Source organism: Podarcis filfolensis, assembly GCF_964270895.1.
Source record: "Podarcis filfolensis genome assembly, chromosome: 5".
NCBI classification, from domain to species: Eukaryota; Metazoa; Chordata; class Lepidosauria; order Squamata; family Lacertidae; genus Podarcis; species Podarcis filfolensis.
The window spans coordinates 64,087,268-64,110,413 of NC_139608.1; the positions used below are offsets into that span (position 1 = coordinate 64,087,268).

Consider the following 23,146-nt stretch of genomic DNA (forward strand, 5'->3'; position numbering starts at 1 on the left):
GGGCAGAGGGAAATGTTCAAGTGCCTAGTGCTGCAGAAAGTCTGGCCCTATTACCACCGCTTGGCTACAACCACCTTGATGGCTATGTTCTACCACTATAGCTGGAGGCACTAAGCTTCTGAAATCTAGTTACTGGAAAACCATACGAAGACAGAGCACTGTTGCTCTAAGGTCCTGCTTGCAGGCTTCACATAGACATCTAGTTGGCCACTATGACTGCCCAGTGCTAGACTAGATGGGTCACTGGCCTGATCCAGCAGGGTTAATCTTACATTCTTATTCCAGAATCCATTGCTCCCATAGCAAACAATTCAGAAGGAGGAAGGGGCCTTTGTTAGTATAGCTGAATGCACCAAGGCAACCCCAAAATCCAGAGGCCTGAACAATCAGTATTCCAGATTCTGGAGAAACTTTTGAGTGCATAGAACTATGTGGGTAAAGAGTTTGTGTGTGGAGGGTGTAATCTCAGGGAGAGCACCGCTCTGCTCCTGTCAACTCACCAGCTGACAATACCTAAGCAGGACTTCTGTGGTTCCTTATCATCTTAAAACCAGCCCACTGCTGACATTAATCTTAAGTTATTTCTGCGACCCAAACTACAGTGGTACCTCGGGTTACAGACACTTCAGGTTACAGATACTTCAGGTTACAGACTCTGCTAACCCAGAAATAGTACCTCGGGTTAAGAACTTTGCTTCGGGATGAGAACAAAAATCGCATGGCAGCAGCGCAGCAGCAGTGGGAGGCCCCATTAGCTAAAGTGGTGCTTCAGGTTAAGAACAGTTTCAGATTAAGAATAGACCTCCAGAATGAATTAAGTTCTTAACCCGAGGTACCACTGTACATTGATAGTCAACAAAGGAATTCTGCTGTTTTGTCTAGGAATGGGTGAAACTGTCAATTTTTGTTCTTTCTGTTTCTCAGTTTTCCAATCTTAAATTCAGGTCTCCACATGAATTTATATTGTTGTTGTTGTTGTTTTTAAAAAAGTCATTCTGAATGCTTATCAGCACTTTAGTTCAAATTTCTAATACTTACTTCTTAAATGCTGTTTTACACAATATACACATTTGTGCAAAATAATTTTAATAAAAATAAAATAGTAATAATAATTTTCCCTAATATAATGCATGTTCATATGCTGTTTTTCACTGATATGTGCACTTTCATGCACTCATAACCCTAGTATATACATCTTTGTACACGTTACTTGGTTGCATTGCAAAATTCCCATAAGTGCAGATTTTGAAGGATGTCTGTACTTTGGTTTGTGTATTGTTTTGGGAAGTGCAAATTTGGTAGGTTTTCCTTTAAATAAGAGAAGAATTTAATTTCTCCCCTATTGCTTGTTATGTGCAATAGTATTTTAAAACCCAGGAATTTCCCACGAAATTATAAGCACATTATTTTGGGGCACTCTATAAAACCAAATAAAGATTCCAGGCAATAATGTGGCTGAACAGAGAGCCATGTAATCTTCTGACACTGGTTTACTTTAGCAATGTTTCCTTGTAATATACTTCATTTGATTTTGAGGTGTTTTATGGCCTTGGGAGCTTTCAAAGTATACTTAAATATTTGTGCCTCAATGCCTCTACTTATAAGTGAATCATGTTTTCATTGGAATATATATGATAAGTGAATTGTATTTTCATTGGAATATGTATAAAAGTTTTTCCAACATTAATTCTGGAAGAAAGAATGGATGTAACTAATTAATTTTTCATTGCTTTTGACTAACACTTTGCTTGTTCGGTCCTGTTACCCCTGGCAATTGAATGCTTCCAGAGAAATGTGGTTTCAGTATGTAGGTTGATTGTGAAAGGTCACAGTTCTTCCCATAGAAATAACAGCAATGAAGTTACTGGAGTAAATATCTACCACTTGTATATAATTAGCAGCAATTCAAACTGACCAGGATTCATTCTTCCCTGATAAAAAACTTCATCATACTCCAGCATCCCTAAGTTGGACAACTTACTTGCAGAAGGTTAGTCTGGAAGGCAGATGATAGAAGTAGTTCACAGCTTCATAAAGTATAGAAAAAGGAGAGATTTGAGCCGGGCAGAAACGGCTTCTGCAAATTCTCCATCCTACTTGGGGAGGTGTCAAAATTGACGCAGGGCATTTCATTAAATATTCCTCAGCAGTGTAGGATTTTTAAAGTAACCTGTGTTTGTATGTGGTGAGGTAGATGAAGATATTTCCCAGAAAACTCATTGGGGGGCTCAGCTCAGTTAATACTGAATGAAACTATATTGTTAGTTTATATTAATGGGTGAAAAATGTTGCGGATGACTGGAAGAAAGAGGGACCAAACTAGGGTTCTGGGAGAAATTATGTAAAATCAGTTTGCATTTACAACTGAACCTAATAAATTGGCCCTTAGCGAAACAATAAATGGACAAAATTTTGGAATTTGAAATTCCAAGAATTTTGCAGTGCACTTATGCAGCCAAGTAATGTGTATATAAATGCATGGGTCAGGGGAAATGTATGCATAAAAATGCATATTTTAGTTTAGTGAAAACTGCTTTGTAAAAATTAGCACATTTGAGAAAACTGCATACAAGCATGTGTATATGAGGAGAAATTCACAGTGAAATGCTAACGAAGTTACTTAAGGACTTTTTTCTTTGTAAAAAATAATCGAAAACAGATGTGGAAAGTGGGGAACTGAACATAAGGGTGGGGAAAGTAGAGAAACCAAAATGGACAAATTTGCACAGCGCTAGCCCAGGTCCTTTTCTTTCTTTCTTTCTTTCTTTCTTTCTTTCTTTCTTTCTTTCTTTCTTTCTTTCTTTCTGCAATATTATAAACAGATCTATGCTTAGCTCCACTTTATTCATCAGCTCTAAAGCTGTCTTGGGATGGGGAGAAGGGCTGAAGTCTTTAGTCACACTATGAAAGGGATGCCACCGGATTCTCACTCAGAGATCTCTTTTGAAGCACATCTGCCAAGTGAAGAGAAGGGAATGATTTTGAGGAATGGTTTGCTAGACAGGTATTTTGCCTCCATTAACAATAAAGATTTTTGTGACATCTTCCCACCAGCTCTTTCCCAAATATGGGACAGAATCAGGGTCCCAGCAGCAGTAAACCAAGAGTACACTCAATTAATAAATAATCTTTGTACAGCAAGCACCACAATTATGTAGACCTGGTTATTTGTTTGTTACTTAATTAAAGGCATTTCTAAACCATTTAGTATTTTTTTAAAAATCTCAAAATAGCATTCAAACACAAAAACAGTAAAATAGCATGATAAAATCCAGAACAGGAGCAATTGTGTTGTGTTCAAAAGTTGTGTTTTCTATGTATTATTGGTTATAAAATAACCTTTTGAGATTGTTGCTGCAGTTCATTTTAGAAATTGGGTTCATCACCTTACCTTATATAGAAGAAAGAGATGCAGTAGACTGCTACCTAACTGTCAAGAAAGAGCAACAACAGTAATTTCTTAGTATCCTACCATCGATACTGCCATCTCAAGGTTTTAGGAGATTGAAATAGTCTACCTTTAAAATAAAAATAAAAATGCTAGCAGTATTTGAGATGCTAGAATGTGTTGTTGCACTTACAAGGTTGCCCATGCTGCTTGCCTCTCCTTGATCCCCATAACTTGGAGCCTGCATCTTTGTGCAGTGTATCCAGGTAGAACCGGAAATGGGTGACAACTAATGATCCTAAAATGGGGATGGAGACTGAGGTTACTGAACTCCAGCTCCCAGCAGCTTCAGCCAGTATGAACAATTGCCAAGGATGATAGGAGCTGTAGCTGAGCAACAGCTGGAAAGCCACAGACTCCCCATCCCTGTCCTAAAATATGGCCCTAGAAATCAGACGATATCTGAACAGGAACCCACATACTTCTGAATACCAGTTGCTGGAAATGGCAGGAGAAGATTGTGCTGTTGTGCTTAGGTCCTGCTCCACTGGTTTGTCACTGTGAGAATAGCATGCTGGACTATATGGGCCATTGGCATGATCCAGTAGGACTGTTCCTATATTATTATGTACAGTGGTACCTCGGGTTAAGAACTTAATTCGTTCCGGAGGTCTGTTCTTAACCTGAAACTGTTCTTAACCTGAAGCACCACTTTAGCTAATGGGGCCTCCTGCTGCTGCCGCGCCACCAGAGCACGATTTCTGTTCTCATCCTGAAGCAAAGTTCTTAACCCGAGTACTATTTCTGGGTTAGCAGAGTCTGTAACCTGAAGCGTTTGTAACCTGAAGCATATGTAACCCAAGGTACCACTGTACTTATATCTGTTTAGAATACATTAATACTAGGAAAACTAGAGAGGATGACATAAATGTTCCATTGATTGTTGCTGTTTTTTAAAATAGTTTTTATTAAGAATTTCAACATAACAAATTATCAAAACATATCATCTTCTTTTCATTGCCCCCCATTTTCCCCCTCCCCCGAGACTTCCCTCAGTTTCTCTCTGATTTTTCAACACATATTATTCTCTGCATATTATCAAATTGTCAATATCCTTAAATCATCTGTCTATTATGTTAACAATCAATAAATTTGTGTATGTTTATTCAAAACCTGCCAAGGAGTCCAATTCGTTTTGTTGTTTTTTCAAGTAATTTGTAAAAAGTTCCCATTCTTCTTTAAAGTCATAGTTGTCCTTATCTCACAATTTATATGTCAGTTTCGCCAGAAATGTTCCATTGATTGTAAAAGAAAACTGCAGTGCTGTCTAACTTCTCCCTTTCATTTTTCTTAATTTTTTCCATCACCACAGACCCTGAAGACAGCTTACAATTTTTTTAAAAATCTACTGCGAAATTTCATTGAACCACAACTAAAACAACTCAACGCACCCCCAGAGAGTTGTGATCATCACACTATTTCCTTCTATATATCCTGTTTGCTAACCTTACAATAGTTCCCTCTACTGTATAGCTTAAAATATAGCAACAAGTCTAGATCTGAAATGTCTGCATCCATTTATCATCTTTGTGGTTGGCTGTCATCACGGCTTATTTACCCACAGCATTGCAAAACTTTGATTGCTAGCCATGATCCTTGCAAGAAAATGGTCTTTAATGGGTTGACAGCATTACGATGTATGTTGCACAATTTGATGTGGTTTTGTGAGTGGAGCCAATTGGAAAGCCTTCACTTCTTGGCCCCATGTCACTTTCCCCAACAATTTTTGGCATTTCTTTTTATACGTTCATGTTGTGATTTTAAAAATATTGATGATTTGGGTCTAATATTTCAGGCAAGCCTTCTTTAGTTGAGTGACTATGTGGCTTCCCATTATGAGAGGGTCCCATGGTGAGCCCAGGGTTCACACGCTCCTTTTCCTTTTCCAGCTTGGAGAAAACTGCAGTTTCTGTTTACAACTTTGGTTTGTTGGGCTACCAAAACTAGGATATGAAACCATGGTTTGAGACTACTCGTTCTGAACTTCCTCTCCCCATGCACAAAGGACGAAGGGAATAGAGTTACAGTGGGAAATAATTCTCCTAGCACATTTGAGCTAAATTGCCCCCAGCCAGTTGTGTTCTAGAAGGGCTAATTCCCTGAACCTGAGGAAGTACTTTGCAGGTGTGTATTCATGTACATGTCCCAAGCCAGTGCGGTAACAGAGTGAGAAGCTTGGTTGTTCTTTGGGGAAGGGCCATAGCTCAGTGGTAGATCACCTGTTTTGCATGCAGATGGTTTCAAGTTCAATTCCTGGCATCTCCTGGTAGGGCTGGGAAAGATTCCCTCTACCCTGGAGAGCCTTTGCGAGTCAGTGTAGACAATATTGAACTAGATGAACCAAGGATCTGATTCAGTGTAGTAGTAGAAGAAGAAGAGTTTGGATTTGATATCCCGCTTTAGCACTACCCGAAGGAGTCTCAAAGCGGCTAACATTCTCCTTTCACTTCCTCACCCACAACAAACACCCTGTGAGGTGAGTGGGGCTGAGAGACTTCAAAGAAGTGTGACTAGCCCAAGGTCACCCAGCAGCTGCATGTGGAGGAGCGGAGACGCGAACCCGGTTCACCAGATTATGAGTCTACCGCTCTTAACCACTACACCAGACTGTAAAATAGCTTCCTATGTTTCCTTTATGACTGAACTTAGTCAATGTGTATTTCACTTTTAAATTCATTTGTTTTTATTTTAGTGATTTGTATACTTCTTAATCACTGTCATCTCTAAGTGTTGCACATGAGACTCGACACAATGAAACTCGAAATGAGTTAAGACAATAAAATCAGAATTCAGCTGAAAGCCTGTTGGAATAACAATAATAAGAATACATTTGAAGCAAATGCCGGATGTTCAGCAGGGAAGGTGCTTTGAAGTGAATCAATTGGCAGAACTAAAATGCCTGGCAATTCATGACTCAGGAGTAGAAATATATTTTGTTTGTTTCTCAGTCTGAGTCGGCTCATGATATTTGTCGCACTGAGCCTTGTTCCAGCATTCTCTTTGATAGGAATGGGGAAACTGGGGCTCTCCAGAAATTATTTTTAACTCCCAGCCAGCATGGTCAGTGGTCAGGAATGATGGATGTTGAAGTCCAACAACATCTGGAGAACCCCAGGTTCTCTGTCCCTGCTCACTGATATCACAAGGGATCCGGTTCCAGTATCTTCTCTGACATTACTGAGGATTCCTAGAGTGCCCACCTCATCTTTGGTTCCTATAAAAGCTTTCCCAAAGCAACTGGTTGGGCGGCTTATGCAGTTTAGTTAATTTTGCTCTCAAATTACTATTTGCCCTGTCTTTTGGTTTCCTGAGTACCCATTACTTCTGATAATGATAAAAAGTAATTATTTAGGCTGAAAGTATTGCATAAACAATACCTTGAAGTCAGAACTTATTTCTTTGCGGCATTTTCTTGGTATAGCAAGCAACATTTCAGCTGATGTCAGATTACGAATCTAGTTGGCTTTCTCTTTCTCGGTTCAGCTCATTACGAATGTTTTCCATTATATTCATAAATTAAGCTCTTCACTTCTGAGCTGCTAAGCCAAATCAAGTTAATCATTTCCAGTGGTTTACTTTTGTCTCTCAACATCCCACACCTCCGGTCCTGACAACGGCACGACACTGAATTTTGTTTCCTACTCTCACCATTTGAGCCTTCCTTTATGAATCATTGCCGTGTGATACCTGTGGAATAAAACACCTTTGTCAGCAAGAGCTGGTGCCTACTGTATTTGAGCACATGGGATCATACAATTAAAAGACCTGCTCAAACAGATATTTTAAATGTATCGGTCCAAAATGTCTTAGATGCATGGACATAGCAGGTGACAGAATTTCCTGTTCCAGAACAGGAACAGAACAGTGGGAATTGGAACAGTGTCTGAAGCAGCCTTCAACAATCTTGTGCCCTTCAGCCCCAGGGGATTGTGGGGGTTGTAGCCCAAAACATCTGCAGGACACTTGAATTGAATATGAGTGCTAGGATTTATAGCTCCATCAGGGGTAAACTTTGGTCACCAGAATTCTTTGGCTGGGGGAATTGCTTTATGCAGCCCCAGTGATTCACTGATTTACCTTAAATCACAGGGTGTCAAGGCTCTGCCAAGGCTTCAGGAAAGCTACTCCTCCCTGGTTGCAGCAAGAGCAGAGAAAACAAGTAGAGTCCTTTTTAATGAGTTTTATTCAATCCTAATAGTGAGAGACAAAAGAATGCAACAAGCCTTAGCATGGCGTTGCACTAAACAGGGCTCCTCCTCCCTCCTCCCTAGCAATAGCATCTTGCCTTACGGTGGCCACTTGTGATCAAATGTCTTTGAGTCCTTTGTCCCTGGAATCATAACGAACACCACGTTTTGGGAGAAGGGGGATCAGAAATACTTTCCAGTGACAACGTGTCATCTGGCTGCCCTGCCACAGTCCGCCCCCCGTCCCTTCTTCTAACACTTCCCAACTTTTCTGTTCGTCTCTCTCTGAGCTGTGACTTTCCTCAAACCCCTCAAAGCCTTGCTGTAAATCAAGGCTGTGTCCCTCTTCTCCTGCAGCGTCAGGAGAAGGGTGTATGTGACCACCATTCCTCCTCTTCTATCTCGCCCTCTAGAGTCCCATCCCTGACATAGGGTTGTAGCAAGGACATTTTGAGGTAATAACATATTGTAACACAAGCTATTTCTTTGGGGTCAGATGAGTGACACACAAACAAACAAAATCCACCTTCCTGACATACACACTTTATTCCATGAGCGTCCTCCCCACTTCATAGCCTCATTCTGAAAGCTGTCTGGAAACGAAATCAACTCCAGAAAATGATGACTGATGCTGAGTTTGCATGCTGATTTAATGGTTGCATGGGTGAACGTTAGTTGTTTGTCTTCAACTGAAGATGAAAAGTCCCAGCAGAGTAAAGATGGGCTGAGAGACACTGCTGCCCTCGGCACAACCTCGTCAGGGTTGTGACAAGGTCATTCAATGTACTGACAGCAATTGGAATCCTGGTATGTTTTCATCTCAGCATGTAATAGCTAAGCATTTTGAAAACCATATATGTACAAAACACCAGTTATCAAGTCACTCAGGGCTCATCCACAGTTATCTTTCACCCAGCCCTTTCTAGGCACAGGTCACACTTTCAACCTCTATTGTGTGAAAGCTTCTGGTTTCTTAACAAAAGTTAAATTAAAGCATTTTTTTTCAGTAGCTTCTTACTAGGAATTACAGGTACCGATATTCCAAAGGAGCACAAAAGACTCTTTATGTATGGAACAACAGCTGCTCGGATGCTATTAGCCCAGAGCTGGAAAGAAGACAAAATCCGCACCAGAGAAGAATGGCAAATCAAGCTGATGGACTATGCTGAGATGGCAAAGCTGACGGGAAAACTCAGAAACCAAGAGGAGAAAAAAATTATAAAAGAATGGGAAAAATTTAAAAGTTACCCAGGAGACCACTGCAAGCAGATGGAAACAAGAGCAGGATTTCGACTCATTTGTGGTTGAAAAAATACTATGGACAATATGGTTTAATATAAAAATTGGAGTATGGATGTGTAATGGTTCTAGGGGTTGCTCGTGCATAAGTTGCCGCCACTTCTGGCTAGGTTACCTGGTTGAACCCTTTCTGTCTGGACAGCCTCTAGCTTCATGGCTGTCTCAGTCGCTGGCAGAATCCGTCAGTGGGCGTTTCTTGAACTTCTTCCAGCAAAGAAGTTCTTTGACGCCAAGTCTCCTCCTACTCTCCCTGCGGGGAAGTCTTCTGCGCAGGGAGGGTGTGGGCAGCGGAGTACCCGTACTCTCTCCGCTGGTCTCCGGCGAGGAGTCTTGGAGCCTCCTCTCCGATTCCCCCATCTGTCCCCCTTCTCCACTGGTGTTACGCTGATTTCCTTCCCCAGCAGATGGGCTGCCTCTCTCCCTACTGGGACCCTCTCCGGCATCCCTCTGGAGCCTTCCCTCCGCCTCTAGCTCCGATGGCCGTTCCCTGACAGGATGAATATGCAGGTATAGATGCTTAAAATAAAACTCCAAGGAAGGAATGGGGGGGGGCGAGTCTCAAGATTCAGGGAATCTCTTTTTATAGATTTGTTTTTTACTAGTTTGTGTTTATTTGTATTTTGTATTTGTAAAACCAGTAAAATTATTTTTTAAATAAAATAAAACAAACCTCTATTGTCTGAGCACTTTTTAATTTTTTTGCCCTGTTACTTTCACCAGGAAAACCTACTCTTTAACACTGAATCGGAACAAGCGGCAATTTGGGTTTTACACAGATAGCAGCTTTCAGCGATAAACAGCAGGTTTTCGTGTCGGTGGAGGAAAAAAAATGCTCACACACATATTTTATAAAATGCTGACCTGTGCCTAGAAACATGGTATGGAAGAGCCCTTAGTGAGGCTAATACAGCTTCTCATTGCAGTTATGCTTCATACCCATAGCTATGGGAATCAGTGGGACACCAGCCCCTCTTGGAATATACATCTCTCCTGTCATTATTATTTTTTTAATGTTGAGATCGGCCCCTTCACTAAGGTAAATTATTCAAGCAGTATTCCGTCCATTTGTCCTGCAAAGGACGTGGAAGGGAATTGGCAAGATGGCTCTGGTTCCTGAATCAGTTAACCCCTACAGACCCGAACACATGCTTGTATGTGCTGTTCAGGGAGCTGCTCTTGCGTGCTCCTGTCCTCGACAGTGGAGCCACTTCTGGTTAGCAGGCCTGGTATAAATACCTATTCCATACAAACAAACAAACAAACAAACAAACAAACAAACAAACAAACAAACAGTGGCCTGGTGGAAGCCAGGAATAACTTCCATATGAACCTCCTCCAAAATAAAGGTTTATGAACCAAGCTGGGTTTCCTCTTCCAATCTGCATGGAAGAAGTTGGGTCTTTTAGTCATGGTGGCAGAGGTTTTGTTGTTTATCCTCTTCCCTTGTGACATTCTGGAGGAAAGATAAAACCTGCTGCATTTTGGGGAGCTAATCCCTTTGGGTTGTTTCTTATTTGCTTTGATCATTAGGATTATTTTGTCACCATTTTATTGGTTGTTGTTTTTTTAAGAACAGTTTTTAATGTGTACACTCCTTTGGATATTTATGGCAGCCCCTAAATCTTGGCAAATAAACTCTCTAAAGGACTGTGAAAGAATAGAAATAAGTTGGAAAGTGGTGTGTTGAACCATATGGTTGGGGTTGGTGTCTGCCAACTTTTGAGTGCCCTTGGAGCCATTGGCCTCTGCTTACTCAGCCCGTGGAGGAGCAGACAGCAGATGGGAAGCATTGCAATTTCCACCAGGAAATGGATGCTCTTCTCGGGAAGCAAGCTGTTGCCGTCTTCCTTGGAAATTGACACACATTCTTTGCATGTGAGGTGTAGTAGGCCTAAAATAAGTCATTACGTGATATCATTATGTGGTTGATGACCGTCACACAAACAACCTTTGGGCTGTTAACTCTGGTTTTAAGGACACATCCAAAGGAGCTCCTTTAGACCAAACCAGACCATCTAGCTCAGCATAGTCCACTCTGACTTGATGAAACTTCACAGTTTCTCTCCAGGTTTTTCTGATGGGGTCTCTCCCTGTCCTACCTGGAGATTCCTGGCATTCAGCCTGTGACCTTCTGCTTGCAAAGCAGGTGTCCTGTCACTAAAGCCCCTCATTAAAATCCCACTTCCCCAAACTGGATGTTTGGAGATTTTTTCCCCATTTCCCCCCCCCCCAATTGCAGAGCTTTTCGTGTGAAACCATACACTACTGTATCCTCCAGTGTTCCATAAAAATAGGGACACACTTGTATTGCCCCCATTTCTAACTAAAGCCTCCATTCCTTTCTGCACAATGCTATCTTTTGTGATGACACAAAGTACTGATACCTCCTATTTTTTTGATGACACACACGACATTTTTATCAAGAGTACCGACACCTCATTTTTTTACCCAAAAGGTAAAGTACTTCTTATACAATATTTAACTGCTATGTGTGGTATTCTTTTGATCCCCAATATCCCACCCTCTGCCAGAAGCTAAGAGCAGGGCTGGTCCAAGACATTTTGCCAGGACAAAATGGCACCCCACCCTCATTCCACATACAAAGGTTGTCTGGACTGATATTTGAGCTTGACTCCAACACGGGTGGTTGAACAGAGCTTGACTCCAACACTGGTGGTTGAACAGATCAGCGTTGAACAGATCAGGTAGTTGAACAGATCAGAGGACAGCAGCATAGCTTACAGGGCTCGGGGCAGTCTGCAAGGCACATACAGTGTTGTACTCTACCTGAAGAAAAGAGCTTTGGGCAGTGGCTTCAGGAGGAATGACTGGCTGCTGCCACAGCTGTAGGATTTCGAGAGGACATTTGCACAAAGTCCTACCTAAACCTACCTAAAGTCTACCTAAACCTACCTAAAGTCTACTGGGAAGATAACTGCCAATGTGAGAAGTAAAGCAGTGCCAATGCTTCTCCAAGCCAATGCTTTTCTCATATGTATTTTATTTCTATTGTTCGGTAAACAAGTCCCAGGGCCAAAACATAAAGTCATTTTTATAGTGATTTTTCTGACAGCAAATCCAGTATTTTAGTGCCGCAAGGACTTTCTGAACAATGTATTTTAAAAAAGTTTGCCACAGTTTACTGATTGCAAGCTGGGTGGTGTCCAGGTTCCCACTCATGGCCGTGGCCAGATCAGACAAGAACAGGATTTATGTGCAAACAGCCCAATGACATGAAGACTTTTATTGCAGATAAGCGGTTTATTGAGGAAGTTTACATGTTAGGACAAACCCTACTGATGTTGCATACATGAAATAATGGTGGAAAGGGGAAGAATTTATGATGTGGAATAATTCAAAGTAGCTGAATAAAAAAGGGAGGACTATAAAGAGGTGGAGCATGTGACCATCATGATCCAAGCAACCTTTTCTTTTATAACATGGGTGGGGAACCTTTATCAGAGGAGCATGTTTCCTTCTGGGCAAGCTTCCAGGGGACACATGGGTATAAGTGGGAAGAATAACAAATGTCAACTAGACCTTTCTATAGTAGGCTAGTTTTACCACCCTCTATCCTTAATCCAGGCAAGGGTCATGGTCAGAGTTCAAGGACAAAAACACTCAATGTAGGAACAAAGGAGGGCTGGTGAGCAATGCGGCCTAGGAAGGAGAAGGGTGGCTGAAGAGGAGGTGTAATCTGGGGCAAATCCCAACGGCTAGATAAGGGCATAGAGGGCTGTGTTTGGCCTCCAGACCTGAGGTTTCCAACCCCTGCTCGATAAGTGGCCTTAAGTCACTAAAAAGACTTTCGTATCCTTGGTCTTCTGAACAAATTCATGGGTTGAATAAAGAAAGCAGGATATTTTGGCTGGAAGATGCTATGGCAAACCCCATGCTGGTGAGCTCTGTGGAGCTTGTCAGCTTTAGAAAGGCTAAGCAAATCAATCTCTTAAGCTTAAGCCAAGAAAGAGTATTCTTTATGAAATTGAATATCAATACACATATCAAGGCTTTGAGATTAGACCACTGAAGAAGCCCGGAAAACTACCTTGGGAGTGTGCTACCTGCAAGCCCCAGTAGAAGGGCCCCATCGGGGGCGAACAGCAGCCTTACTTGAACTGCCAGGGTGAAACAGGTGCAAAACGCCGGCACCCTGTCTACAACTTCATTAACATCCATCTACAACTCCACTAGCATCTCTCAGTATTGTGAACAACATTGAACTTACCCTTTGTTGGTATCTTTATGAACTTACCTAAAAATATAAAGAAAACAAAAGACAGTTAAGCATTTGAAAAATCCATCAAAACCAGACATTATAAGTTCATCTTAAGTTGGGTTGTTCATAAGTCTCTGTGGCTTTACACAAGGTTTTGTATTTTTCTCAAAAGATTGATAAAGAATGTATAATTATTTTGGTAATTATTGTATGTATATTAGTCACCAATGTGTTGCATGAGTCGTACCACTTCTATCAGCAGCACAGGTTGCATTTTTCTAGCACTGGAAAGGCCATCTGGCAGTCTGCTGGTCAGAGGTGGAGGAAGGTGGGGGCAGATTGCCCTGGGTGTCATCACTGAGGGGGGTGACATTCGGCTCGCCGCCTGCCTGCGATTCCCACCTACCCCAAGTCATCTTGGGAAGGGTGGGAGCTGCAGCGCTTTGCCGGCGGCTTTCCCCCCTTCTGCCTTCATTTTGACAGCCCCACATTCCCGGGCTGCTGGAGGAGGCAGGCAGGCAGGCAGAGACAGGACGGGAAGGAGGCAGGCGAGCAAACAAACAAACAAGCGGAGCGTGGAGTGAAGGAGACCTTGCTACGCCACTGCTGCTGGGACTCAATTGTTGGATTTAGCAAGTTGAAACTGAGATGAGCAGATAATGGGAGAGGTGCCCCTTCAAATACTTGGCCCCTGAGATGTTTAGTACTTTATAAAGTGAGCACCTAACACCAGATCTGGTATTGCCAATAGCAGCTTCTTAAGGATTGCTGACATACAATCCCAACTTGCAGCACCGATCAGAAACCTGGCGGTCACATTCTGCTCCAGCTGCAGCTTCCAAACAGTTTTCAAGGTCAGCCCCAGATAGAGTGCATTGCGGTAGTCTAGATGTAGCTACCACGGCATGCACTACTGTAGCTAGGTTAGAGAGGGCCATGCCTGGCAAGCTCCTTGCCAGTGGGGTTACCTGAATCTCAGGTGACAATGATGGCCCTAGAAAGCTAGGAACATTTTCCTTCAGGAGGAATGCAAATAAATCCAGAACAGGCCATCTACTGACCTCCTGGACCTGGAAATGGCTCACTATCAGTGACTCTGTCTAATTAAGATTCAGGTTATTGGGTCTCACCCATTGCTGCTTCCAGACAGCAGAGCAGCCTCTCCTGATTTTGGTGGAAAGCAGATATAGAGTTGGGTGTCAAGAAGAAGAAGAAGAAGAAGAAGAAGAAGAAGAAGAAGAAGAAGAAGAAGAAGAAGAAGAATTGGGAGGAAACAAACCACCACTCATTTTTCTGTTCCCTGCCCAGGCTCTTATATCTTTAAACCAGTATAAATGCTACGCAGATGAACAGAAGTGTCCAGTGCAACTGTCTGGCATCTGTCCTGCAAATAGGAATTGAACCACTGTGATATAGTGCCTCTAGTTCCAGAACTTCTGAGCTGATCAAAAAGAGCCAACAGGTCACATTCCCCCCATATCTCCCCAGAAAAAGAAGAGAGCAACAGCATTGTCAGGAGGGCACTATCTCCCCCACTGCTGAGTAGGACATTATTGAACTGATTTTGATGGCCTTGTCCCAAAGTTTGGTGGTAGCAAGCTGATGACTTCTCCATTTCTTCACCCAGCAAGTGTGAACAGGCACAGAAGTATTTTATATTGCAAAACTTGGGGGGGGGAGCTCTTTCCTCATCTAGAAACTTCCGCTGTATCCTCAGCCTACCTCACACATTGAGAACAACAGGCTTTAATTAATTGCTTGCTATTGTTGGTTAAAAGCTTTCAAGCACCTCTCAGAGTTTAAAAAGTCAATTACTGCAGCTTAGACAGTTTTGGTGATTTATTGTGGTTTACTTTTGTCCCTTTGTTTGTCCTGGAGTTTTTCTGCTTCTGAAATGACTCACAGTTATCATCAGCCCTCAACACGGTCACTGTCTATATTGTCTGTCTTTGATTAGATCCAAACTTTAAACCTATTTGTGGTTGCGCCAACTTGTTAAAACCATTTGGCTCCATTCTTGTGAAGCAGCCTGAATAATACTCTTTGGAGGCAGGGAGATATTAGCCAAAAGTAATTTTAAGGGCAAAAGAGAGGGAATGTACAAGCAGAATTCCAGCGGGAAATGAGTGGTAGGCTCAACAGAGACTTACTGGAAGAAACAGATTGGCAGTCCCTGTGGGAAAACAGCTGAAAACTGGCTGATTCCCAGTGAACTTTGTTTTCTCCATAAATGGACAGATACCAAGAAACAAAAAACTCTCACTTATATTCTTTTTTCCATGCTCAGCCCTTATTGGACTCCCCCGCCCCCGGTTGCATCTCCCCATTATGTTGGTGTGGGTGGTTGCATATCCTCCAATATTTATCCAATGAAAATAGGGATGTCCTATTCAATCATCATCATCATCATCATCATCATCATCATCATCATCATTATCTTATATTAAAAACATAATAAAACATTATGAAACTTCCCTGTACAGGGCTGCCTTCAGATGTCTTCTAAAGGTTGTAAAGTTACTTATCTCCTTGGTTTGGGGGCCGCATAACTCCATACCCTCCAACATTTGAAATAGCGACATTCTAAGGAAAAGTGGGACATTCTGGGATCAAATAAGAAACCAGGATGACCTCTGTAAATACAGGACTGTCCATGGAAAATAAGGACACTTGGAGGGTCTGTTCGTATTTTGTTGTTGTTGTTTGGTACTCCCAGCCACCTTCTTTTTTAAATTAAAATTTATATATAAATATAAATAAACAAATATTGCTATAACACAATAATAAGGGGTTAAGAGTAGTAAGAAAAAGAGGGGATGGAACAAAAAGGAATAGTAACATTGTGATAGAAAATTAAATTAATGTGGCAGAGGTATTTCATCTGGTCATTCCACAACTGAATACACAGGGTCCATCATTCAATAATTTGGTATTTAGGATACATGACATTCCCATTATATATTAGCTTCATCAGCAGGGCCACCTGCCATGTTTTCTTCAGCCATTCTGCAGCAAAGGTTCTCTCTTCAACACAACTTTTGAAAGGTACAGGAGTTCCATCCTCTCCTGTATCAGGTCACCTCAAGTCAAAGAGGGGGAACCTGAGGCCCTTCAGAAGTAGTAGGACTCTTAACTATAAATTGTCAAGCATAAGGTGAGTGACAGGTGCCCTTCCCAAGGCCTAGGTGCAGCAAATTTACTCAAGAAACCTTGGACTGCTTGCAGTTAGAAAATTGACAGGAAAATGCACTGTGTCAGAAAACGAATAATTAATGGGAAGATGTATAAAGACCCCAGAAACAAATCAGGCTGAATGCAGGATATATGCTTATTGTTATATAGTCACCCCTGCAAACAAATCAGAATGAAGACTCAGTAAAGACCAGATACAATCTAATCTTTGCATAATATTTGTGTAACAAATCAGGATGAATGCTCAATAAACAGGATGTTGAGAGGAGCACTTCTGAGATCAGAGTGTAAGATTTGGCTTGAAAATCTTATTTTTAACCTTCTAGAGATGGCAATATCCTAAAGTGGTATAACTGACTGCAAAGATATTAACTACCAAGTTGTCATATAGAAGTCTCCCAAAAACCTATTTTGAGCCAAAGCTCTTTGTCACAGACAATGTAGTGATAAAAAGTGCAATTTTTTATTTTTTTATTGAAAAATATTTAAATTAGGAAGAAAAATTACCTGTTTGTTTGTTTATTTATTTATTAAGAAGCAGTAAAATGTAGGCATCATTAGTATATCTCAGTGGGAATGATCCAGCCCAGTCTGAGCACTTTTGTTTTCATGGGTCTGAATGTCAGTTACACATGTGAGTTACCGTATTTTTCGCTCTATAACACACACCCGACCATAACACGCACGTAGCTTTTAGAGGAGGAAAATCCGTAGGCATGCCACCCGTAGGCATTCCCTCCATAACACGCACAAACATTTCCCCTTACTTTCTAGGAGGAAAAAAGTGAGTGTTATGGTGCAAAAAATACGGTACATAACTGACCTCCTGAAATCACCTCCGTGTGTGTAGTGTGTCTGTACATGACTGCAGTGCTGAGAGAGAACATTGAGATAACACTGACCATTCGTGCAAATAAGTTTCACTTTTAGAGCAAGAAATGGATGCATCTAACAGTTCTCCTCTTGATTGTGTAGACAAAAACTACAGGCATAAACTGGTCCAAAGTTATGATATAAAGACGGCCCACGGTAGAGTAGAATGAACTAGATGCAGAGCATGTTAGAATTCCTGCTCCATGATTTCAGTCATGGGATTGTTGTCTATCACATGACGGTATATGTTTTGACTTCACAGAGTGGGAAGTGACGGAGACAGGATGTTTGTGTTACTGTGTTCCGTGAAGTTGGACTATTGTCCTTTATTCTTTTTTCTCTTTGCTGTCTGATGCTAGAGAGAGAGGGAGCCATGTTGCAGTGCTCCATGTGTGTTTATATGTAAATAAAGTAGATTAGCCAAAATGCTGAGTTGCTGAGGTCTGTTACGCATGATGTGCAAACTGTGCGGATCCCTAAGTGTGCCGGTGTCGGTTGGCATCGGTCGCTGTGATGTTCGGGCTGAAGAAAGCTTATAAAGCTCCTGAACAATCGACCAGGAGGGAGAGAACATGCCAGTCGGGCATGTGTCTCTGCCAGGGTCCTACTCGAGTGTAGGCTGAACTCCTGACAGATCACCTCCTCCTCATTTGTAAAAGGGGATCATTGGAACCTCTTACCCTCAAGCCCTTGGCCAGCAAAAGTGCACTCTGTCAGCCAGCCAGGCAATAGTGGCTGTGAAGGAACCTTCCAACTACCATCCAAACTTCTGCTGGTCACTTATACTTGGAATAGGACAACCACTTCTGCATTAGGCAGAAAGAGGAAATGTATCACACACCGGGGGGGGGGGCCACTGGTTTGAATTACATTTCCACATACTAATTTATTTGTAGAGTTGCAAATTTAGAAATGATTACTATAATTTCACTGCTGAGACAGCCCTCTCTAAAGCAGGGCACATGACCCAACTGCATGCACAGAAGGGGCGATCAGGTTCATATATTCAGTTCTCTTGGATGAACAGCTGCATCCCAGTGCCTTTCAGTTCATATAAACAGAATGTCCTGGATAAAAAACAAACAGGAAATTACTTGTGCATGTTATAACACACATGACACTGGATTGTTCCTCTTCTCCAGCCCATCTGCCTCATGTTGTTAGAAGCAAATTACATAGCCCACTTCCATTTCCTTTTAAAAGAGGAAAGAACATCGAGGGTTTTTCATAAAGCCAAGGCTAAATGGTGCTATTTAGTCAATGCCTGTTTTTATTCAGGCAGCCCGTCTCTTTTATTCTGGATTCTCGTGGTTGCTGATTTTGTTACTCTTGAATGGAGATAGAGACAGCCACTGACGTCTTGAAGGATGAAGCACACCTCTAAATCGTCAGCGCAGTTCACTGGGCACAACAACACGAGTGTGTGGTGCTTGGTAGAATTTAATTGTGCTAGATGGTGTTGTCCTGTTCCTTTGAGTTAACAATTACTCACCCCCTGTAAGTTCCAGGAACCTAAGTGCCATTGTGTACTTTCATATTTTGTGTGTGTGCAAGTATCTTTAAATTTGCTCATTCCCCTCTCCCTTTCAAATATATTACAGGTGTATTTAGTTCATCAGACCCAAATTAGCCACATTCATTTTTATCCTGTAAGGTAAAAAATGCATTTTGAAAGAAAACAGACATGCTTTTAGCTGAGATGAAATATTGCCCAGTTCCTTAGGATACCATAAACAATACCTGTGTTATACTGTCAAATATGACTGCCTGTTCTTGAAAGATTATACATTTAGTACTCTGTCACACAGACTACTTAAAACAATGAGCTTCTTTTTAAAGTATTTTAGTTGCAGTGAATACATTAATATTGCCCAAAGAGCCCTGCAAGTAGCTTCACTGTCTATTTTAAAAGCCAATTCATTTTTTATATGTGTCTGCATGTGCACTTGTGAGGGAATTTAGAATACTATTATATTTATAAATGTGGTGGAGTCATCCACCAGACCCCATACGAAACCTTTTGCCCCTTCAAGCAAAATTAAATATGTACCTATAGCAAGTTTCACTCCTTGTATAAAACCACAAACTTGCAGTACTGCTGCAGTGGCTGGGCTATTATAGTTGAAAATGAGGCGGTTTGCTCAGAAATAACTTTTTCGGCTGCTGAGGTTTTAATATCTCAAAATAGACACTGCAACAACGACTTAAGATGTAATGGTTTAAACTACGTGCGAAGAAAAACCCAGGGTTTGTTGTAAGACTCACTCTTTCCTCTGGTTAAACCAAGGCTGGTTTAATCTGTGCCCCATTTTACAGTGTTTGTTATGCAGACATCCTCTCTGCTAAAAACCTGGACTCAGGAATCCTGTTTACAAATATGTCCTAACTAGAGGGACAGTGAGCAGCTCTTTGGGAGAGAGGGGTGAATTTTGCTCTATTCCCTCCTGACAACTGCTTCTGTTCATGTATAAGTATATTGTTATGAGTTGGGGGAGTGGGGTGGGCTATATGCTGAGACCCTTCTAATTCCTGAATAGAGCAAGTGTTAAAATCTAATCAAGGATTCAAATTGTTGAAATAGCCAGACAAGTTTCTTGAAGTATAGGCCATTAAGGAAATAAAGGAAGTTTGGCTATGGGAGAAGCAAGACCCTCTTGCGGTGTTGATGCGGTCAGCCCCTCCAGTATAGGATGAAGTTGTATAGATGTGTAAATAAACCATATACCCTAAAGACACTGCAGTCTCTGCTATCCTTCATTCAGACGGGAACATGAATCCTGGGTAAGCGTCCTGAACTCCTGGAATCTTGCACCGCTTGGAGATTGGGGTGGCATGCAACAAAATTTGCATATGTTGGCTGCTTTTCTCTATTTACACACTCTGGTCAACAACATGGTGCCCACTTGTCCACAAGGAAATCCTTTTCCATTGGTTAAAGGCTGGAACTCCCCCACCCCCCACAAGGACTTACTGGTTTCCCAAACTTCCCCTTCTATAAAACCCTGTGCTAAGTGCACAATATAGCAATTTCCTGGGAATGTTGCCTGCAGTTTTTGCAGTTTTCTTCACATAGATTCTAAGAGTATAAAATCCCACTAGTGTGATTATCAAGTATATGGAAAGATTATAGAAACCATTTTATTTTTATGTTATTCTTATTATGTCTGTCTTGAACGCCTCTCCCTTCAGCTGCACAGAACATCCCAATAGATTTAATTTAATGCATGCAAATCAATGTGATTTATTTGGGTTAAATCTAGATTTTGAGAAAAAAATTTTTGATGACTGTAAAACATTATTTGGGCATTTGTCTTCTTAGCAAATTATTTTTCATGATTTATTGTATGATTCCATCCCCCATAAATGGATGTATTTTTATATGTATTTTAATTTTGTAATATCTCTCTCTCACACACACACACATTCATATGTGTGTGTGCATGTGCGTGTGCAAGAAAATTATTGCTGAATTTGGATTTATGTTATAACTGGTTAGTTGTGTAGAAAGCTCCCCTTTCTCACTTAGTTATTGTCATGAATTCAAGCTTCATCATTATTTATAACCCACCCTTTCTCTGAGGAGCTGAAGGCAACGTATGTGATTTTACCCTCACAACAGCCCTGAGTGGTAGGTTAAGCTGAGATTGGTCCAAGGTAAGCCGGTGAGCTCTATAGCCAAGTGGAGTTTGGTACTTGGATCTCGCTAGTTCTAACCCAATATTCAAACCACTTCACCAAATTCTATAAGTAGAACATGCAGCAGCAGGAGCTGGGTGGAAACAACACTGAAAGTAAAGTGATGTGTTCCACTGAAATGCCGTGGCCTGTTTGCGTACCATAGAAACATGGCTCTGCATTTTGGGCGCCTGTTTCGTCACCCCAAATTGGCACCTTTTTATGGTGAAAAAATGAATGGCTAGGCATTTGTTACAGTTCTATTGTATACACAGTCTTTCAGTGTTTTTTTAAAAAAGGCAGCTCAGTTACAAACTCACTGCAATCTATTTGAAACAGAAATAAAACAAATGTAAGGATGGGCGGTGAGGGCCAGGTTAGGGACATTAGCTAGTTGGCAACAGCCCATTTAATCATGCTGGAAAAATGTTATTTTAGGAGCCAAGTTTTAGCTATTTTCAAGTAGACAAGCAGGGAGGCTAACTCTCTTTGGGGAGTACATTCCAGTGTAGTCATTGTAGTGGAAGAAGACCTGTTATCAGTGCTGGATTTATGTATAGGCTAAGTAGGCTGAAGCATAGGGCCTCTAAATCTAGGGGGCCTTGCCACCCCACCCGCTCCCCAGCAGGCAACCTCCCCTCTCCCAAAATTGCAAACCCAAGACTTCATGAGAGGGCAGGGCAACTCAGGCCCAGCAACTGTGAGACTCAGAGCTAGCTAGTGGGACCCAATTTGAAGCAGTGGGGCACAATTTGATTTATTGATTTTTGTAGGGCCCCAGTTCACAGCCAAAGTCTGCAAAATCTTATAGATAGAAATAAAATCCATCTAGATTTCCCTGGTGCGGGGGCCCCCATGGGGCCCAATTTGGCCAAATTTCTCCAATTGCTTTAAGGTCAGCCCTGATTAGACTGTACAGGGGTTGGACTGAAAACCCTGCACCTTCTAGGTCCCTGGTGTCACTATTCAGAGTACAGACTCAAGGACTTGCTATGGAAATAAAAGGCGGGGCACTTATTGGAAAACAGTTTTGTCACCTCTTCCCCCCCCCTCAAACCCCAGGATGATGAGCCCAACCACCTTTTATTCACAGTCGCATAAGCATTACACTACAGCATGGCCATAAACCTGTACGTTCAACTGCTGAAATACACACCCAGTATGTAGCAATGGAGATTTATGTTACTGCTTTATGAATGAACACTGTGTTTTATTGATGGACTCTGTATTTTTGGAACTACCTAAGAGCCTAAGAGACACGGAATGCTCTCTATTGGAGTTTCCAGGTCCAATATAAAGACCATAAGAAGGGAAAGCAGGGACCTTCAAGTTTCCAACAGCTGTTAAGCAAGCAAGCAAGCAAGCAAGCACACACGTCACCTTTGTCACAAGATGCCTATGTCCTGGCCAGGCCAGCACCCAATTTTATGGGTATGTTCGTAGCAAAAGGAAGAACAAAGAAACAGTGGGGTCACTCAGAGGAGAAGATGGTGAAATGCAAACAGGGGACACAGAAAGGGCTGAACTCCTCAATGCCTTCTTTGCCTCAGTCTTCTCCGATAAAGAAAACAATGCCCGACCTGAAGAATTTGGAGCAAATGATTCAGCAGAGGAAACACAGCCCAGAATAACTAAGGAGATAGTACAAGAATACTTGGCTAGTTTAGATGTATTCAAGTCTCCAGGGCCAGATGAACTGCATCCAAGAGTATTAAAAGAACTGGCAGATGTGATCTCAGAACCACTGGCAGTCATCTTTGAGAATTCCTTGAGAACAGGCGAAGTCCTGGCAGACCGGAGGAGGGCAAATGTTGTCCCTATTTTCAAAAAGGGGAAAAGAGAAGACCCAAATAATTACCGCCCAGTCAGTCTGACATCAATACCAGGGAAGATTCTGGAGCAGATCATTAAGCAAACAGTCTGTGAGCACCTAGAAAGGAATGCTGTGATCACCAATAGTCAGCATGGATTTCTGAAAAATAAGTCATGTCAGACTAACCTGATCTTGTTTTTTGACAGAATTACAACCCTGGTAGATGAAGGGAACGCAGTGGATGTAGCCTACCTTGATTTCAGCAAGGCATTTGACAAGGTGCCCCATGATATTCTTGTAAAGAAGCTGGTAAAATGCAGTCTTGACTATGCTACCACTCAGTGGATTTGTAACTGGCTGACTGACCGAACCCAAAGGGTGCTCATCAATGGTTCCTCTTCATCCTGGAGAAGAGTGACTAGTGGGGTGCCACAGGGTTC

At 41.8% G+C, this 23,146-nt stretch overlaps 1 long non-coding RNA gene across 1 annotated transcript in view; it reads right to left on the reverse strand.

The window, feature by feature from the left end:
• The window catches only part of LOC310762789, a 73,891-nt gene extending 58,140 nt beyond the window's left edge, over positions 1-15,751 (reverse strand). Inside the window, exon 1 of the long non-coding RNA XR_014548176.1 lies at positions 15,734-15,751. This is a non-coding gene — a long non-coding RNA (uncharacterized lncRNA). The remainder of the gene's footprint in view (positions 1-15,733) is intronic.
• Positions 15,752-23,146: the final 7,395 nt, after the last annotated feature.